Source organism: Pipistrellus hanaki, assembly GCF_964339955.1.
Source record: "Pipistrellus hanaki genome assembly, chromosome: 12".
In the NCBI taxonomy this organism is placed as follows: Eukaryota; Metazoa; Chordata; class Mammalia; order Chiroptera; family Vespertilionidae; genus Pipistrellus; species Pipistrellus hanaki.
Genome location: NC_140514.1, coordinates 52,801,259 through 52,822,356, shown reverse-complemented (window position 1 = coordinate 52,822,356; position 21,098 = coordinate 52,801,259). Strand labels below are relative to the sequence as shown.

Here is a 21,098-nt window from a genome sequence, read left to right as displayed (position 1 = left end):
TGCCAAGAAGGACGAAAATGGTCCTTATGAGTCTAGCTAGAAGGCCCTTAATTAAAATTGTATTTAATAATACATAACGTGTAATTTTTCTTTTTACATTAGTAGAAAATTGCTTTCGCGTGTAACGCCAGTGCTGCGGGATGGGATTCCAACCGCGGATTTACGGAGATCCAGGCGCAACCCAGGGCGGGCACCGGGGGACAGGGAGAGGTGTTAGTGCCCCGCTGGAACTGACAGCCAATCAGGGCGCAGGGTTCATTCCCACCAGCCAATGAGGGCCGAGACTCCCGGTTGCTCCGACGCTGGGCAGTGCCAGTCCTTGTGTTTCCTTCCCTCCGCTAGATGTCGCTGTAAATCAGCCGCTGGCGGAGGGGGACCCGGCGCTTTACCGGTGCACACACAGCGCAGGGTTCTAAGCACGGTCAGTCCTTGCACTTGTGTCCTCTCGGACAGTAGCGTCCGGAGCGGAACGGGGGCGGCGGAGACTCGCTGAAGAACAGCGCCCAGATCCCAGCTGGAGGCGTGGAGGTCATAGGGTGCGGGGTGGGCTCCACGAAGAGGAAGGCTGGTCCACGCTACGTCCCCCCCTACCCCCGCCTCCGCCAGTGAGACGGTCACGTGCGGCGGCGGCGCTCTCCCGGCGGCGTGAGGGGGGCGGGGCCAGGGAGGGTCGCCAAGCTTCCAGGCTCAGCTCCCGGCGTTCGGGGGTCGCCACAGGCTAGGCGGAGCGGGCGCGTGCGCCGCGCGGGAGTGAGTGCGGGTGAGGCGGAGCGAGCCTCACCCGGCTGCGCGCACAGAGCTGGCCGCCGCCCGCAGGGGGCGGGGCCAGGGATCCGGCCGGAGGGGGCGGGGCCAAGGATCGGCCGGAGGGGGCGGGGCGAGGCTGCGGCGCGCGCCCGCTGAGGGGGAGGGCGGGGTCTGCCGCGGAGCGCGCGGGGCCGCCCTCCTTGAGCGCGGGGCGAGCGTGGACCGCGGCGCGGCGCGGCGGTGTGACTCCTTCCCGGCCTCCTCCCGGCCCGGCGAGCGCACTGTGCGGCGGCGCGGGGGCGCCGGGGCCCGCGAGGCCGGACGAGGCGGCGGCGCCGGGCATGGTGGTGTGGGGCAACGTGGAAGGTGAGCGATCCCTGCCGGCGGCGGGATGGGGGAAGGGCGGGAGCGGACACGCGCCGCCCGGAGGTGCCGCAGCCCGGGCCGGCGGCGGCCGAGCGCGGGCGGCTGAGGCGGGGCGGGCCGGCGCGCTGTCCGGGCGCCGCGGCGGTCCTGGCGGCCTGGCGGCCCGGGGCGCCCGTAGCGCGGCGGCCGGCGGGTTATGTAACGGTGACCTCCCTCCCCGCCTCCGCCATGGAGGCGCCACGCCACGACTGGCGCCCACGGCCCTGCCTTCCGCGCCTCCCGACCCCCGGCCGCCGAGCCTCCCGGCCCCGCTCCGGCCGCGCCGCAAACTCCCTCCTGCGCCGGCGCCTCGCGGCCATTCACACCGCGCCATTCATTCGTGCGCGCGTCGGCTCGCTGGCTCCCGGAGCGGCGCCGGTGTCCCCCTCCGCCAGACAGCCCCGCGTCGGGGCCCAGAATCGGCTCGGAATATCTGAAGACAGCTTTTGTGCACTTGCTTTTTCCTCCTCGTTTGTTGCCTTAATACGCAGAGCACCTCCTATCTGTCCACACAAGTGCCCCTTTCACACTTGCACTTCCTGTTAGAACCAGTCAGTCCCTGTGAACCCGGAGAGGGGCATTTCCTTCCGTAGTAACTGCTCTCACTACCTCAACCCAACTTGTAAAGAAATACCTTAACATATCACTCCTTGATTGCCTCCCCCTTATTAAAAGAAATTACAGGTGGTGTAAGTCGTCTCTTTCTGTCTTCCAGGCTTCTCGGGTCACGCACAGGGTGGAAAGCGTTACCCTTTAGGTAAAAATAATGTGGACCAGCACATACCATAAAGGGCTTGGAACTAACTGCTAAGGACTTTATGTGATGATTCTGGTGTCCGCCTGGTCTCTGGCCTCTCCCCTTTGGTCTTGGGGAAGGAGCTGCTCCCTCTTTGGGTAGGGTAGGACAAAACATCGCCTCTCCCTGTGGCCCGCACGGCAGCCCAGTCTGCGGTGTGCCTCTGCCTGCTTTCTAAGCTTAGCATCTCTGCTTCCCAGTAGCCTGGCCTTACAGTGCAAATACTGTCCCTCCCGCTGCTTCCTGTGTTGGACTCTTCAAGCTCACCCAAATTCCCCCCCCCCCCCCCCATCCTCCAACTTTAATGATCTGCACTCAATTTTCAGTCTGTCACTTTTTATCTTTTCATTCACATCCTGTTTTTCTGACTGCCTTTTTGTTTTGTTTTGTTTTTAATCCTCACCTGCGGTTATTTTTCGTGGAAAGGAGAGAGAGACACATGGATTGCCTGCCTCCCGAAAGCCCCTGACCAGGGCCTGGGATAAACCTGCAACCCAGGTGCATGCCCTTGACCAGGAATCAAAACCCAAGACTAACCCTATGGTGCGTGGGCTGATGCTCTACCACGGAGCACCACTGGCCGGGGCTCAGAATGTCCTGTAGTCTCAAGGGCGGAGTGTGTCTTTTCTCATACTACTTTTCACTTATTTTATGATAAAAACATATTTAAAATTTTTTTCCTAAAAAGGTGGGAATCATTCTTTTGGAGTTAATTTTTATGAAGTCTCAAGTAGTAGAAAGTAATTTTTCAAATAGTGTGTTTGAATATGTAAGACCACTCTTATTTTCCCACCTCCAACTTCATAACTCAGATTCTCCACGAGAGAAGAAACCCTGTCCTCACCGGAAACAGCCTACGCATTAACAGCAAGTCAGGAAGGGCCCTGGCTGGTGTGGCTGATTGGTTGGAGTGTCCCCTTGTGCACTGAAAGGTCTGGGTTCCGTTCCTGGTCAGGACACAAAGCCCAGGTTGCTTGTTTGGTTCCTGTTGGGAAAGTGCTTAGCACAGGGTTTTATAATTTTTAAAAACAATGTTTGAAATTAGCTTGGAGTATTCAGTTAAGTATTCTGCATTTGGGAAGCAGCTGATTGATGTTTCTCACATCGATGTTTCTTTACCTCCACCCCCTTCCTCTCTAAAATCAATAAAATCATATCCTTGGGTGACTATTAAAACAAAACGTTAGGTTTAGAATGCTGCATGTCATATATATCTGATATCTTTCTTTGATAGCTGTTATAGTAGAAAGACAGGGACTTTGGACTTAGATGTAGATTTAAATTCTGATTCTGTCCATTGGCTGTGCGACCTTGGACAATTTTAAGTTACTAATATCTGATTTTTTTTCTCATTTGTAGAATTAAGACCTAACTCCTACCTTGGTTAGCTCAGGATTAAATGAATTAAATCTAAGGCATCTAGTGAGTCCCTGGTACATAGTGAAGCTCAGTAAATACAAATTCCTTTGGAAAATGTCTCTTTATTATAATTCATAATCTAAAGTGAGTCAGGATGTGCTGGAGACAAAGCATTAGAGGAAAAATGTAATTAAAAGAGGTGATAGGTACCTCTTGTCTCCAAATAGATAAATGAACCCTAAACTAAAGAGCAGTAAAGCTCTTTCTGCTTCTCAAGACTATATGAGTGCATGTGGCATATTATATATCATAGAGTATATTAACCTGTTAACCGAGCGGGACCTATAAATCCGTCAAACGTAAACAATATCGGGAACGGGTAGGACGTATGAATACATCCTTGAAATATACATTGCGCCCTGAGAGGAACGGTATATATTTTTTGTAATTTTTTTAAAAAAAATATTTTATTGATTTTTTTTTTTACAGAGAGGAAGGAAGGGGGAGGGATAGAGAGTTAGAAACATCGATGAGATGAGAGAGAAACATCGATCAGCTGCCTTTTGCACACCCCCCACTGGGGATGTGCTGACAACCAAGGTATATGCCCTTGACCGGAATCGAACCCAGGGCCTTTAGGTAGGAAGGCCGATGCTCTATCCACTGAGCCAAACCGGTTTCGGCGATTTTTTGTAATCTTTATAATTGTTTGTAAAAATTTATAATTTTTTAATTCGGTGTTTCCATTTTTTTTGTTGGTATTCTTTTCTATTTGTGATTTTGTATTTTCCTTTGTGCTTTATATATATAAATAAATGAAAAAATATATATATATCACTCATTTTAATTAAGTATAAGTAAATAAAAATAATAATAATATGAAATTACATCCTCTGGGAGTGACGTACTGACACGTCCTAGTGAAAGAGTACGCGCCCGTTACAGGTTGCATTATTAAAAAGGGAACTCCCCGGTTAACAAGTTAAATTTACAAATGAAGGAAATAATATTTTTTTCCTCCTAGAATAGCACTATCTGAAGCAATAACATGGATATTAAAAGATTATCTCTGATTTTCAAAATTATGTAAGGAATGGAGAGTGAGAGGGGGGGAATATATATATTTTTTAATTATGTGAGGGTTTTTTTTTTAATTGATTTTAGAAAGAGGAAGGGAGAGGGAAAAAGAGAAACATTGATTGGTTGCCTCCTGTACACACCTGTCCGGGATTGGAATCCACAACCGAGGCATGTGCTCTGAACTGGAATGCAATCGGTGACCCTTCGGTGCACAGGATGATGCTCAGCCAACTGAGCCACATCAGCCAGGGTAAGGGGAGGAGAAATATTAAAAAACGTGATTTTTTAGAAACAGGTTTCATGTTCTCCTTTTAATATCCCATCTGTGTATAACAGTTTCTCTTCCTTACACTGTCACAACAGTGCCTGCCTTCCCTGCTGTCCTGCTTTTGCTCCCTCCCTGCCTTACTGATCCCCACATAACAGTGACTTTTTTTTTTTTTTTAAGACATAAATCAGTTTTCTTTATTATGCTCAAAATCCTCCCAGAGTTTCCTGTAACCCTTAGAATTGAATCTAAACTCCTTACCACAGCCCATCAGGGCATTACATGGTTTGATAGCTGCTAATTCTAACCTTATCTCTTATCTGGTGACTCTTCACCTTGCCTCAGTCTGTAGGTCCTTTTGCCATTTCTTAAAAAAACCAAACTGTTCCTACCTTAGGGTGTTTCACTTGCTATTCATTTAGGTGGGCCACTCCTTTTCCTGGTTGTTATCTTGCATTACATCTTCTGTTCGCTGCTCAGATGCCCATGGGAGGACTATCTGAGGTGATAGTCCTCCCCTGATTTCTTAAAGTAGAAGCCAGCCCCTCCCTCTGTCACTTCAGTTCTTTCATTTTGCGTTGTTATTTTTCTCCACAGCACTTATTACTAGGCAAATATACAATAGTCATTTATTTATCAATTTCCCCCATTTGTTCCAAGACCCTACCTCCCTCCCCCGCTAGAGAACAGAGACCTTGTCAGACTTGTTCATGGCTCTATCCCCAGTGCTTAGAACATATGCCTGGCACACAGTAGGTTCTCAGTAAAACTTGCTAAATGAATGAGTGGTTTAAGTTGTTTTAAACATTGGTGCTGGGGTCAGAATCCTGGCTCCTACCATTTACTGATTGTGAGGCCTTGGACAAATTAATATCTTGGTGATTCAGTTTGCTAATCTGGAAGATGCAAGCAATCATTTCTAACTCATAGGATTATTGTAATAACTGAGTTAATATATGTAAAATGCTTAGCACAGGGTTTTATAGTTTTTAAAAACAATGTTTGGAATTAGCTTGGAGTATTCAGTTTAGATTTTGTGTTTTTGCATGAGATAAAGGTATAATCAGTTGAATTTTATATTTTGCTTATTTATTGAACTCTTTCTTTTTAAATACATGTATTTTGTGGATGTCTGGAATGGATTAAAAAATAAATTCCTGAGAATGGTTACCAGTATTTGGTCTTAATGTCTAAGTCAGCCTTTTTATTCTTAGATATGTGGAAGATGCTTAGAGTGATTATCTCGGCAGCTGCCCACCAGAGTGGCTTTTATATATTTCTCTTTGAAGTTCCACTGGAGATATGATTGTGGTGATGAAATGACTTGCAGGAGTCTGGAGACAGGAAAGTCCTTGAAGGTCTAGTTGAAGTATAAGTCTGGTAGTATTTGGGAAAGGAGATATTTTTATTATCTTCAATGTGTCAATTTCTGCCTTTCATTATGGTCCCCCCAAATTGTATTTGGTTCTTAACTGGGGTTTATAGTAATCCAGTTGTACTTCGTATCTTTTTCCTTTCTCTTCTTTTTTTCATAGTGTATTTTGTACTCTAGCATTTATAGAAATAGGAAAGAATTGATGGGGACAAGCAACTTAGTAACAATAGATACTTTGAGCTAATGCAAATTGAATTATTCTTAGAAATTAAGATTCTGCCTGTGGTAATTGCACTTGCATATCACCAGTTATTTTTCCTTAGTTCACTTGTCTTTAATAAAATGCCTCTTTGGCTGGGACCGCTTGGCTCAGTGGATAGAGCGTCAGCGGCCTGTGAACTGAAGGGTCCCGGGTTCGATTCTGGTCAAGGGCATGTACCTTGGTTGCGGGCACATCCCCAGTAGGGGGTGTGCAAGAGGCAGCTGGTCGATGATTCTCTCTCATCGATGTTTCTAACTCTCTATCCCTCTCTCTTCCTCTCTGTGAAAAATCAATAAAATATATTTTTTTAAAATAAAATAAAATAAAATGCCTCTTTGGAGGAATATTAGGTTCTATTATGCTTTATTTATAAGTTTGAACTTCAGCCAATAGGATTCTAATCTTTGGGCCTTAAACTTTAAAAACAACAACTAAATACTGCTGCTCTGTGTGACATTTGTTCCAAAATTTCATAGTAATTACTAAATTATTGTGTATTTACTGTGTGTCAGGCTCTTTTTTTAAAGTTCATTTTCTTATTTAATATTCATAATCACCATATATGGTGGGCATAGTTATAGATGATGTTACTTGGCCAGGCCACATTGGAAACAAAGGAGCCAGATTTCAGTCTACTTCCACCTGATTTATGAGCCCAAGTTTATAACCACTTTGCTATGATGCACATAAAAACAAAGTTTCTGTTTAGACACTTTGCCAGTATTTTTTATCACATAATTTGTGTTCTTCCTCTTAACTATTGGCAGTTTCATTATCATTTGTGGCTAAGGTTTATTTTTTTAATATAATTTTTTTATTTACTGCTATACTGAGATGCCTATCCTATATAATAAAAGTGTAATGTGCAAATTGACCAACAGTGGAACGACCGGTTGGTGGGGGGTGGGGTTAGGGTTAGCAAGCAGTGCCAGGCCAACTAAGTCGTGTGTCAGCGGGCAGAGGGAGGGGACAGTGATCTGGGGGCGGCAGTGACCAGTGGCAATGGAGGGGTGATGGGGGTTGGGGGCAGGGCCTAAACCATCAGTCAGATATCCCCTGAGGGCTCCTGGACTGCGAGAGGGTGCAGGCCAGGCTGAGAGACACCCTCCCCCCCATGCAGCAGGCCTCTAGTATATTCTATAAATGTGAAACATTTTAATAGGCTGATGATATGCAAAATCATTTATTTTTCCTAATTATTAAAGTTATTAAAAAGAAGTCGAGCCCTGGATCAGTGAATAGAGCGTCAGCCTGTGGACTGAAGGGTCCCAGGTTTGATTCTAGTCAGGGCGCATGCCTGGGTTGCAGGCTCAATCCCTAGTGGGGGGTGTGCAGAAGGCAGCTGATCAATAATTCTCATAGTTGTTTCTATCTCTTCCTCTCCCTCTATAAAAATCAATAAAAAATATATTTTTAAAAAATGAGTCAAAAGCATCATGTGTCATATTAGGTCAGCTTTGTAAATAGTTTGAAAAGGTTTTGTATATAATGATATGATGCTTCAGATTTAAGAAAACATGATTATCTTTAAATTTACTTAAGGCTGAAATAAATTTCAGGTAGCAAGTAAATACTTAACAGAAATTAATGATGCTGATGTGGACCAAATTTTTGTTATCTCTGTTTTTAGTAAGTGAGGAGAAATGTGATAGAATGTTTTGCATCCTGGTAAGCTTTAATGATTTTTGACATCTATATACAAGACTTGAAATTTGAAGAATATTGAAGTTAGGCGTTTTTGATTTATCATCACATAAGTAGATTCAGAATGCTGGTGTTAGATTAGATTGAACCTTACAGATTCTGTAGACCAAGCACATCAAACTCATGGCCAATGGGCTGCGTGCCTTGTTTTTTTAAAAGAGGTTTGCAGTCCGGCCCGCCAGCTGAGTTTGACATGCTTGCTGGGGACCATACCTTTATATTTTCCTGGAGGAAAATGAGACTCATTTGACTAATAAAGAGGATAAATTAAGGTGACTGGACGTTTTTAACAATTTTTCCCGATTTTCGGGACTTTTTAAAACGTGGAACGCGGGACAAATAGTTAAAAATCGGGACGTCTGATCACCTTAGAATAAATAGGACTAGAACCTAGGGGATTTTTGTTTTCTCTAAGATAATTTTTTTCTGCTACAGTAATAAGTTGCCCCCTTTGTCACCCAGGGAAAGACCAATAGATAGTTAGTATCTTATTTTCAGGAGGGTAGAGAATTTTGAGAGGTTTTTTTTTTTTTTTTTTTTTTTTTTTAATCACTGGCTTCCCCTAGTTGGTTTGGCTCAGTGGATAGAGCTCCAAGTTGATTCCAATCAAGGGCACATTCCGGCTTGATCCCCAGTAGGGCGCGTGCAGGTGGCAGCTGATCAGTGATTCTCATCATTGATGTTTTTATCTCCCTCTCCTTTCCTCTCTGAAATCAATACAAATAACGAAGTAAAATAAAATCACTGGCTATAAAGTAACAGGAAAGTTCTTGTGCTCTGTAATGCAATTAGGAATTATGCTTTCTCTTTATGCACATAGGATAGTTTGAGAAGTCTTTGAAAGACCAATCTGGTCTCTTGGCTTTATGCTTGAATTAAAAGACTAGTTAGGGATGGGCAAAAAAGTTGGTTGTGATATGAATAGTTTTTATTTGAAGCCAGTATCTGAGTAACAAAGTGTTGCATATTAGCTTCAATCATTCCTGATCATAACCAAGGTTAAAATGACCTTTTTTAGTGGTATAGTCAGAAAATAGCTGAACACTACATTTTCTAAACTCCTATTTCTACACTTGAGAATGGACTTAATATACTTTTATCATTTAGGCACAAGCCTGAATTATGTAATTAACATTATGATTTTTTTTTTTTAAATCCTTACCTGAGGATATGTTTTTCTGTTTGTTTTGAAACAAATTTTATTGATTTTTTTTTTTTTTAAGAGAAGATACATTATTCAGTTGGTTGCCTCCTCTATGCACCAAACCTGACTGGGAATTGAACCTTCAATATTTGGGTGTACTGGATGACACTCCAACCAGCTGAGACACCCAGCCAGAGCTGATGCCTTGTTCTTTGAAATGTTTTTCACCAAATTCTGAATTTTATCTTGTAATAAGATTTGCTTGGTGACTATTGGCAATATTGAGAGCTTAACCAAAAAAGTCCTTTTTGGAATGCTTTGTGTCTTAAAAAGTGCTTTCATTTGACTTTTTCTCATTTGATTCCCCTAAGAGTCCTGAGAAGAGAGGTAAGGCAGTTTCCTGTTTTATAGTTGTAATGGAGTTTTGGCACCAACTACCCTGAGTTAGAGCCGACATCACAGGTTAAGGGCACAGCCCGCAAACTCCACTTCAGATACCAAGTGTTACCGGGCAACCAGACCACCTATACTACAAAAACTGGCTACACATTTGGAAGTTCCCACTACTTGCTCAGGTTTCATCGTTTGCTAAAATGACTCTCAGCTCAGGAAGGTGTTGTACTTGCAGTTATGGTTTTATTGTAAAGAATCCAAATCAGGACCTGCCAAATCAAGAGATACATAGAGAAAAGCCTGGGAGGGTCCCATAGATGAAGTTTCTGTGTCCTCAGAAAGTCATCTTTCCACCACATCGATACAGGATTACAAACCAGGGAAGCTCACCCAGGCCTTAGTGTACAGTTCTTAGTACATATGCATGATTGAATCATTGGTCACAGAGTTTAATTCAGCCTCCAGCCCCTCTCCTCTTCTGGGATATCAGGCTTTATGTGGCTCATAACCACATTCATCACATGGTTAGCCTTTCTAGCATGGCCCACCCCATCCTAAAACTAAGAGTGTAGTGGGAGTCACCTGCTAATATAAAATACTAGAGGCCCAGTGCACTAATTCGTGCACAGGTGGGGTCTGGGCAGCCTGGCCCCAATCGGCAGATCCGAGCTGAGCTGGCTTGGGGGGAGGGACCGTGGGTGATTGGCTGGCAGGCCCTGTCCCCTATTGGGGTAGGGGGAAAATCAAGTGGGGGGAAGGGGCCCATTGGGGGATGGGCTGCAGGAGTTTGGCCAGCCGGCCTCACCCCCTGTTGGGGTGGGGGGGTGATTAGGGATGGGGCTGGCTGGGGGTAGGGGAGTGCCGCAGGGGGGTTGGCAGTTGCCCCACCCTCGATTGGGCTGGGAGAAGCTGATGGGGCAGGGCGGCCAGGAGGAGGGGCTGTGGGAGGTTGGCCGCTGGCCCACCCTTGGATCTGGCCAGTTTGCTGGCAGCAGTGGGCATCATAGTGACAGCTTGTTACAGCCTTCCGGTTGCTGGCTTTTTGTATATATAGATGTGGTCCCAGGGATCCACTATGGTTAACCAGTTGTGAAATTCCAAGAGTTGAGAGTCTCCCACCGGGGAACCAGGGACAAAGACATGTCGAGTTATTACATAACAGTACCCAAGTAAGAAGAGACATTTGGCCAGTTTGTGATAGTTGAAACTAGAACACATTTTTGTAGTACTAGCCTAGTGATCTCCATTATACTAAAAATTGGAACAGATTGCCTTTGAATATGGAAAGATTGATTTCTGTTGATCTTTTCTTTGCAGTTGATGTAAGAGTATTTAAAAATCTGGGCTGATGACCTTTGTGTAAGCCAAATATCTTCTTATAAATTGTGTTGTAGGTTGAGTTATGAATACAGACTTAAAGTATATATTTTTTTATTGATTTCAGAGAAGGGAGAGAGAGAGAGAGAGAAACATCAATGATGAATTATCTTCCGGCTGCCTCTTTCATGCCCCCTACTGGGGATTGAGCCCTCAAACAGGGCGTGTGCCCTTGTTTGGAATTGAAGCTAGGACCCTTTAGTCCTGAAGCCAATGCCCTATCCATGAGCTCAACTGGCTAGTGAGATTTTTTGATATTTTAAAAGCTCAGTAATTGTGGCTGTTAAAACTTGAATTTTTTTGAATTTGTAATTTTAGACTTAGATTATTACTGTTAAGTGAAAAGAACCTATGAAATGAGATTTTTGTTGGAGAGGTGGAGGTATTGATAATGTATTTGTTAGAATTGTAAAATGTTTTAGTAACTTATTTGTCAAATTAATTGTCCTTTTAAATGTTCAGACATGAGTCGAAGTTGCTAGCTGTTCAATTTATAATGCAGGTGCAGGTTAATGTTCTTTTGCATATTGTTTATGTCCAACAGAAAATTTCTAACCGACACAGAAAGATTGTGTTATATTCTCTTGGAACTCACTGAATGTTTCTCAGAAGTAAACTCTACTAGTTTTAAGGTATAAAGTGAACAAAAGTTTGTTCATTGAATAAGACTACTAGTTCCAGTGTCTTTTGACAATATAGCATCTCCTTAGAATGTGATATCATCTTAAAACTAGGGGGGTTTTGTTGTTTTCCATGTATAATAGGGGCTACTTGGCAGGAAGCCAGGGAAAAGAGACCAGAAAGTAAAGGAGTGGCAGTTTCTTAAACATTCTACTCCCTTTATTTTCACTTGCAATTACATTTAATATTAGGATTTATGAGGAGAGAGATTTGTTCAAGATGGAATTGAGCAGAGCTAGAAAAAAGCAAATGTGACCAAATTATTGAATTGCAGTTCTGCAGAGGGCTTGGTTTTTAGTTGCGTGTTGTGTGTGCCAACTTGCCTTGTGAGATCTTGGGCATGTGTGGATAGAAGACACAAGGTGAGGCCTTCAAGAGCCAGAACCTCTCTCTCTCTCTGCAACCAGTCCCATCCCCATCATCTAGGCACAGGTTTACACTTCCTTTCCTAACTTAGACACAGTAAGTTCAAACCTCTTAGTAAGATCAAGGCCTTCTGTTACATTACTTCAACTACCTTATTAGTTCATTGTCACTACCTCTGGCCATGGGTCCTGAATAGCAGCCAATTACCCCAATGTTGCTTAATCTTTTTTCTTTTGATTGTGAATTTTCCTTCCTGAAATCCCCCCCTCATTCCCTTCTACCTATTTAAATCCTACTTATTATTCTCAGCTTAGATGCACTTTCCAGAGAGGCCTTCTTGGACCTCTCCCAAGAGGAGGATCATTGCTGTTTTGTAGTTGTATGCAAGTCTTTTTTCTCTAGTAGATAATTTTGCATTTTGGTTCATACTTTTTACTCACCTGAAAATTGCAGAATATGGTAAATGCTCTGAAAATATGGAGTAAATTTTTAGATTATACCTGGAATTGGGGGGAGGGGGAAATGGAAGTCAGGATAGGAGAGATCTTGTCATCTGTAATTGAATAAAAACGTTCAATTACATTGGAGGTGAATTGTATTTCTAGTTTTTTTAATTCCTTCCACTTAGTGCACATTGTGGCAATATTCTATTTATATACTGTCTCATTACCTGTGAACTTCTGTGTTTGTCTCTTTTCTCATTTACAACTCTAGATACACTATAGGCAAAATCAGTGATTCTCAAAGTAAATGCCTCAGACTAGCAGCATAAGCATTTCCTAGGAATGTTGTAGAAATGCACATTCCCGGCACCATTCCTGACCTCCTGGATGAGAAGCTTTGGGGTTGGGCCCAGCAGTCTGCATCTTGGCAGGCCCTCCTCCTGATTCCGATGCTCAATGTGAGAACCACTGCTGAGTACACAGTCCCCTCTCTATATCAGCTCCTTTATTCTCAGACTAAGTTCTGTTCCTAATACTATGAAGCTTCACAGCAGCCTTGGGAATCCTTGATTTACTGCAACCATTTGGCTTTCCTGTGAAGATACAACATTCCTCCTTAGTGATGATAACTGGCCTTCCACTCTCTAAAAAATCAGTGAAAAATCCTCCGTTAAAGATTAACAACAATAAAGAATATGGAACAGATTTTGTATATATTACTCTGCTCGTGTCCAACCCTGATTTTAAAGGAGCCTAGAAGTGTAGTCTCTAGTTGGGCTCCCTTGCTTCCTACTAAGAGAGGCTGGGAAAGGTGTTTCATTACTAACAGAAAGGGAGAATGATTAAAGAATACTATACTGGCTGAAACCGGTTTGGCTCAGTGGATAGAGCGTCGGCCTGCAGACTGAAAGGTCCCAGGTTCGATTCCAGTCAAGGGCATGTACCTTGGTTGCGGGCACATCCCCAGTAGGGGGTGTGCAAGAGGCAGCTGATCAATGTTTCTCTCTCATCGATGTTTCTAACTCTATCCCTCTCTCTCCCTCTCTTTAAAAAAATCAATAAAATATATTAAAAAAGAATACTATACTGGAGGACAGTTGTAATTCTGCCACCCTGTAGTTCAGGAGTTCCAAGACTGTTCTTGCTTCTGATACCAGCTACAAATTTGGGTGTCTCCCAAACTGCCCTCAAGTTCAGTGATTATCTAGGACTCAGAACTCCCAAAAATTGTTATGTTACAGAATTTACCAGGTGCAGGAGAACCGGAGGCACAGGAAAAAACATATTTATTTCCAGACATTTCACATGTACCGGTACAGTGACTCAGGGGAATCTGTTTCTCTCCAAATCCTGAGCCCCCCAATATGGAGGAAGCTTTCCCTTTATACCCCTTTGGTTTCTTTGTCCCCCAAATATGGATCATACTTCTGGACCTTTCATAGGCTCTGCACAAAGCCCTATGTGCTGGGATGGAGGCAGTGAGACCACACCTAAAGGCCTGGTGCCACTGCTGATAACCTGGGGGTTGTGTAGTGTTCATGGTTTATGGCCTCACTAAAATGGGAGGAGTACTTAGGTAAATAGGTCTTGCCGGACCAGATAATTAAAGAAGGAGCACTGACTATACTATAGGCCGACAAGAATGTGCATTAGGTTACTGGCACAGATTCAGATTCCTAGGTGCCCCTAGGAGGGAATATGCTAATGGCTGCCGTGCCTTCAATGATGGTGGTGCCCAGGCCCTAAGCCCCGCCGGGCAGCAGGCGTGTGGCAAGGCCAGGCTCTGATCACAGCTGTGATTCTTAGGATGTAAATTTTCATCTTGGTGTAGAAGCGCTGAAAGTGAGTATATGCTAAAGCAGCGTTTTTCAACCGCTGTTCCGCGGCACACTAGTGTGCCGCGAGATGTTGCCTGGTGTGCCGTAGGTGCAGACAAGACAAGAATTTTATAATTTTTCACTATTTTGTTTACTTAATATTTCATAATAAAGTAGTTATAAAATACTTTCTTTGTGTTTATTTGATTCCTATTCAAGAGAATTACTTTATATATAGTCAATATAGGCACAGAGTTAAATTTTTAAACATTTTCTAATGGTGGTGTGCCTCGTGATTTTTTTCATGAAACAAGTGTGCCTTTGCCAAAAAAAGGTTGAAAAACACTGTGCTAAAGACTAGAGCCAGTATTTGTGCTTCTTGGAAATTGTTACAAGGGCTCAGTACTCTTCATCTAGGTGTTTTTGTTTTAAATAGATTGGTGAGGGTCTCTTCAAACTAAAAACCTGACTATAGTGTGTGAGATGGGGCTGGAAAAAGGCTCTACTTCCTTGGGATATGAAATTCAAGAATCTGTCTTGTGCCCTTAAGACTTCAGCAGTCTGAGAACCATGAAGGTGTCTGTGGTTGAATCAAAACAAAACTTCAAAACTGCTGTATTTTCGTATCTGTTATATAAAAACCTGTTTATCTGGTGGTAAAGCCTTTTTCACATAAGACCAAATAAGAGCCCGTTTGAGCAGGTATTGTCAGGCCTTGTTAATTACTGTGTGCCAGTACTTCTTACTTAGCTCCTTAAAAGGACAACTAGAGGCCCAGTGCATGAAAATTCATGCACTGGAGGAAGGGGATCCCTTAGCTCGGCCTGCCCCCTTTCACAGTCCGGGAGCCCTCAAGGGTGGGAGGTGACCCGGCAATCAGAGGAAGGCGACGCCTCATCATACTTCTGCTGCTGCCACTGCCGGCAATGCAAGCCTCAGCCGGCTCTGGTTACCTGAGCCTCGGGTGGCTCTGGGCTGCTGGGCCTCGGGCCAGTCTTGGTGCTGAGGGGACTGGGGGACTCCATAGACAGGCATGCAAAGCCCAGCCTTGCCACACACCTGCTGCCCATCGTTGAGGGCATGGCAGCAATTAGCATATTCCCTCCTTATTAGTTGTGGGCGCTGCCATCTTTGCAACGGTGTGAGGGTCAATTATCATATCTCTTTATTAGATAGGATACTTGGTCCTGGTAAATTAATTCTGCAAACCTGTTCCTACTGCCTGTCCCTAAAAGATTTTTTAAAAATCTGCGATACAGATTTCGTAGGGAAGAAGCCTCTTTCCCAGATTTGTACTACCAACTGAACTCCCAGTTACCCCTTCCCTTGCTAGTTGGTCTCTTTGAACCCAACTGGCTGTGGAGTGTCAAAAGTCTTTTTTTTTTTTTTTTTTCATCTTCTTTGCTTCTTTTAAAAAAGTTTTATTTTTAATATTTTAATTATAGTAAAATACATATAAACATAAAATATACCATTTTAACCATTTTTAAGCATACAGTTCAGTAATGATAAGTATATTCATCTTGTGCAACCAACCTCCAGAGCTTTTTTATCTTGCAAAACTAAAATGTTAACCCATTAACTCCCTATTTCCCCCTTTCCAAGCCCCTGGCAACCACCATTCTACTTTCTGTCTTTATGAATTTGACTACTCTAGATAACTCATATAAGTAAAATCATACAGTATTTATCTTTTTTATGGCTGGCTTATTTTCACCTAGCATAATGTCCTCAAGGTTTATCCTTGTAGTATGTGTCAGAATTTCCTTCCTTCTTAAGGCTGAAAATACACCATTGTCATGTACACTGAGTGGCATAATAATCTGGCCACTCAGTGTATATCCTATATAATAGGCTAATATGCAAATTGTCCCTTCGACCAGGAGTTCGACCAGCAGGCAGGCCAGCCAACCACCCATTTCTCCTTCCCCCACCCTATGCACGAATTCATGCACTAGGCCTCTAATACACACACACACACACACACACACACACACTCACACTCACACTCACACTCACACCAGTGGCCCTGTGCACAAAATTCATGCATGGGGCAGGGGTCCCTCAGCCCAGCTTGCACCTGCACTGTCTCCAATCTGGGATTCCTCGGGGAATGTCCCAGAGGATCAGGCCTAAGTTGGCAGTCGGACATCCCTCTCACAATCCAGGACCACTGGCTCCTACCTGATCAACTCTTAACTACTCTGCCTGCTGGCCTGCTCATCCCCAACTGCCCCCCTGCTGGCATGCTCACCTCCAACTCCCCCTTCCCCCACTTTGCTGGCCTGATCACCTCCAACTGCCCCCCCTTGCCGGCCTGCTTACCCCCAACTGGCCCCCCTGCCAACTTGCTCACCTCTTAACTGGCCTCCTCTCCTGGCCTGATCTCCTCTTACCTCCTCTGCCTCGGCCCTGTCACCATCACTTTGTCCAGAAGAACATCTGGAAGGTCTCCCAGCCTAATTAGCATATTACCCTTTTATTAGTATAGATACACACACACATACACACTGAATGGCCAGATTATTATGCGTTCAGAGATCATAATAATCTGGCCACTCAGTGTATGTACCACATTTTACTTATCCATTCATCAGTCATGGACACTTGGGATTCTTCTACCTTTTGGCTGTTGTGAATAATGCTGTTATTAACATGGGTGTACAAATATCATTTCTAGATCCTATTTTCAATTCTTTTGGGTATATACCCAGAAGTTGAACTTCTGGGTCATATGGCAATTCTATATATAATTATTTAATGAATTGTCATACTGATTTCCATAGTAGCTGCACTATTTTACATTCCCGCTAACAATGGGTTGCCCGCCAAGGCTCCCATCTCATCTCTCAGGTGTTGTCCTGGGAGATGTCTATTAGATGGTACTGGACGCACTTCCCATCCAGGATGCGGGTTACCTCTGCTAGGATTTGATTTTGAGTGACCCGGTGACCAACATGCTGTAGACACACAGGCTAGTCATGCTGCTGGTGGATGGAGCGGCAGTAGTTGCACCTACCTAGCAGCTATTTCTTAGGTTGAGGATAGACCCATACATGCACATATCACTAGAATAATGAGACTGAATAAAAGCCACTCAAAGTCAATTTCATTATTTAATAGTTAGTATACTTTACAGAGTTACAAATATGTAGCCAGCTGATTAATGCTGATGAATATGTATTTGGACATTTTCTGAATATTTAGTAGGAATTTTGCTGGTGTGTTATGAACTATTTGGGAACTTACAATGTTGATAGTTTTTTAGAAAATGGATGAAATACTACTTTTGCATGAAAATGATTGCTCCTGGTGATTAACATCATTCTGTGGGGAGGTAATCAATATCCACCAATAATCAGTAAAAAAAAAGTCAGAATGGCCAAAACTGGTTTGGCTCAGTGGATAGAGCGTTGGCCTGCAGACTGAAAGGTCCCAGGTTCGATTCTGGTCAAGGGCATGTACCTTGGTTGTGGGCACATCCCCAGTGGGGTGTGTGCAAGAGGCAGCTAATCGATGACTCTCATCGATGTTTCTAACTCTCTATCCCTCTCTCTTCCTCTCTGTAACAAATCAATAAAAATATACTTAAAAAAAAAAGTCAGAATGATGTTTGTTTTTAGTGGGTTTTGATTAGCCTTTTTATCTATCTACTAAAGGCCTGGTGCACAAAATTTGTGCTCAAGTAGAGTCCCTAGGCCTGGCCAGCGATTAGGGCCAATCAGGGCCTTCTGGCTGCTAGACGGGGTCTGCCTTCATTCCACACTGCCCCCTGGTGGTCAGCGCATGTCATAGTGAGTAACTGAACTCCCAGTCTCTCAGTCGAACACCCAAGGGGACACTTTGCATATTAGGCTTTTATATATATAGGAGATCTATCCTCACCTGAGAATATTTTTCCATTGGCTTTTCTAGAGATTAGAAGGGGAGGGAGTAGAGCATGGAGGAGAGGGAAGAGACATCAATGTGAGAGAGACACATCAATTGGTTGCCTCCTGCAAGCACCCTGACTGGGGTTGGGGCATTAAAGCAACAGAGCTATGTGCCCTGGACCGGGAATCAAACCCATGACTCTTGGGTCCACTGGCTGACACTCTAACCAGCAAGCAAAGTGGCCATGGCTTGACTAGCCTTTTTTGAAAAGAAAGGGGGAAAAAAAAAAAAAAAAATATATATATATATATATATATATATATATATGTGTGTGTGTGTGTGTGTGTGTGTGTGTGTGTGTATAATTATTGATATTTATAGAGAGGAAGGTAGAAGGATAGAGAGTTAGAAATATTGATGAGTCTCAGAGAAACATCAATCAGCTGCCTCCTGCACATCTCATACTGGGGTTGTAAGATTAAATATACAAGGTAGAGTTTTGAATATTGACATGCTAGTGGCCCAGTGCATGAAATTTGTGCAGGGGGTGTGTGTGAGGGGCGTGGTGTCCCTCAGCCCAGCTTGCACCCTCTCCAATCAGGGATTCCTCAGGAGATGTTGGGGATGTCCCTGTGGGATTGGGCTTGAACTGGCAGTCAGACATCCCTCTCACAATCTAGGACTACTGGCTCCTAACCGCTCACTTGCCTGCTTGCCCGATTGCCCCTAACCATTCTGCCTGCCAGCCTGCTCACCCCACAACTGCCCCCCTCCCATTGGCCTGATCACCCCCAAATTTCCTCTCCTGCCAGCTTTATGGTCCCCCACTTGCCCTCCCCTCCAGCCTCATGGCCCCCAACTGCCCTCCCTGGCTGGCCTCATGGCCCCTAACTGCCCTCCCCGGCCATCCCATCCGCAACCTGGTGCAGAATCCTTGCCTCATCACCAAGCCAACAATGCAAGCATTCTGCACCCAGCCACTCTGTGCCCACTGCCCAGAGGCCCTCCACAGGCAGGGTGGAATGCTTGCCTTGTCACCACAGCAACAAAGCAAGCATTCCACCAGGCAGTTCACGCTGTCTGCTCTCAGGGGCCGCCCTCCCCGGGACTGGGGGACTCAATAGGGCTGAGAGGATTGGGCACTGCCATCTTTGTGGCGGAGTGATGGTCAATTTGCATATTCCCTCTTTATTAGGATTGGTGTACATCAGTGTTTCCCAAAGTGTGGTACACGTACCCCCAAGGGTATGGGAAGAGTTTGGTGGGGTACGTGTTGCACCGGAGTTTGGTGGGGATATGCACTGCACCGTGCTTAGCTGCGCCTAATTCTACGTTCTCATGAGTACGAGGGGTACTCAGCGTTACAAAAATTATAGAAGGGGTACAAATATGTCAAAAGTTTGGGAAACACTGGACTGTACGCTATACTTGGGACATATTGCTATTACTACTATGCTTTATATATAATAAAGCATATTTATTTTCTTTATTCAACAAGAATTTATTGACTTCCTATCATATACAACAAGATTAAAAGGAAATTTTTATTTTTATCTTTTACTAGAGGCCTGGTGCATGAAATTCATGCACAGGAAGGGGGAAGTGTCCCTCAGCCCAACCTGCACCCTCTCCAATCTGATTGCGGTGGGATCAGGCCTAAACGGGCAATCAGACATCCCTCTCATGATCCAGGACTGCTGGCTCCCAACCAGCTCCCAACTGTTTGACTGCTTCTGCCTGCCAGCCTGATCACCCCCTAACCACTCCTTGCCAACCTGACGGACACCTAACTGCTCACTGGCCCGATTGCCTCTAAGTGCCTCCACTGCCTTCCTGGTCACCCTAACTACCCTACCCTGCTAGTCTTGTCACCCCCAACTGCCCTCCCCTGTAGGCCTGGGTTCCCCCCCACCCCCAACTGCCCTTTCCTGCAGGCCTGGGTCCCCCCACCCCCACCCCCAACTGCCCTCCCTTGCTGGCCTGGTGACCCCCAACTGCCTTCCTCTGCCGGCCTGGTCACCCTCAACTGTTCCTTTCCTGGCTTGGTCACCCCTAACTGCTCTTCCCTGCTGACCTGGTCTCCCCCAAACTGCCCTCCTTTGCTGGCCCGGTCACCCCTAACTGCCCTCCCTGCTGGCCTGATTGTCCACAACTGCCCTCCCTTGCAGGCCTTTTCCCTCCCAAGTGCCCCTCCCCCCCACACACACATGCCTTGTCCCCCCAACTGCCCTCCCCTGCTGGCCTAGTATCCCCCAACTGCCCTCCTCTGCCAACCTGGTCATCCCTAACTGCCCTCACTGCTTGCCTGATTGCCCACAACTGCCCTCTCCTTCAGGCCTGGTTCCCCCACAACTGTCCTCCCCTCCAGGCCTGGTCCCCCATAACTGCCCTCCCCTGCAGGCTGTCTTGTGGTGGCCATCTTGTGTCTAGGTGTGACAGTCAATTTGCATATTACTATTTTATTAGATAGGATTGACTTTAGAGAGAAAGGAAGAGGGAGAAGTAGAAATATCAATGATGAGAGAGAATCATTGATCGGCTGCCTCCTGCATGCCCCATACTAGGGATTGTGCCAGAAAACTAGGCATGTGCCCTGACCAGGAATTGAACCATGACCTCCTGGTTCATAGGTTGATGCTCAACCTCAGAGCCATGTTAGCCAGGCAAGGCAATTTTACATGTTTAGCATATTCTTCATATTTTCATTTTAAGGTATCTTGAGTATCAGAAAGCAGATGAATGTGGATCTAACCCAAATGAGGGAAGTCTTTGATGCTATGTACATCTCAACAGAAGTGTGATAAAACTAGTACTTATTCTTTACATCCTGTCACCTGAGTCTCCCTTTAATTTGGCCATGCAGTTCAGGTTGTCGAGTAGCTTTGCTGCATGCCAGCATGATCTGTCCCTGCTCTTGACCAGATCTGGGTCATGTAATTCGCTTGATGCTCCAGGGTTTGCTGGTTTCTCCTCCCATTCTTCCTGCCTGAAATCTTTCTTTTAAGTTT

At 44.8% G+C, this 21,098-nt stretch overlaps 1 protein-coding gene across 2 annotated transcripts in view; it reads left to right on the top strand.

Moving 5' to 3' along the window:
• Positions 1-940: 940 nt before the first annotated feature.
• Positions 941-21,098, top strand: part of REV1 (REV1 DNA directed polymerase) — a 99,588-nt gene continuing 79,430 nt past the window's right edge. For both annotated transcript variants that reach the window (XM_084900326.1, XM_084900325.1), the window contains exon 1: positions 941-1,113. The gene's annotated coding sequence lies outside the window, so the exon portion shown is untranslated. The remainder of the gene's footprint in view (positions 1,114-21,098) is intronic.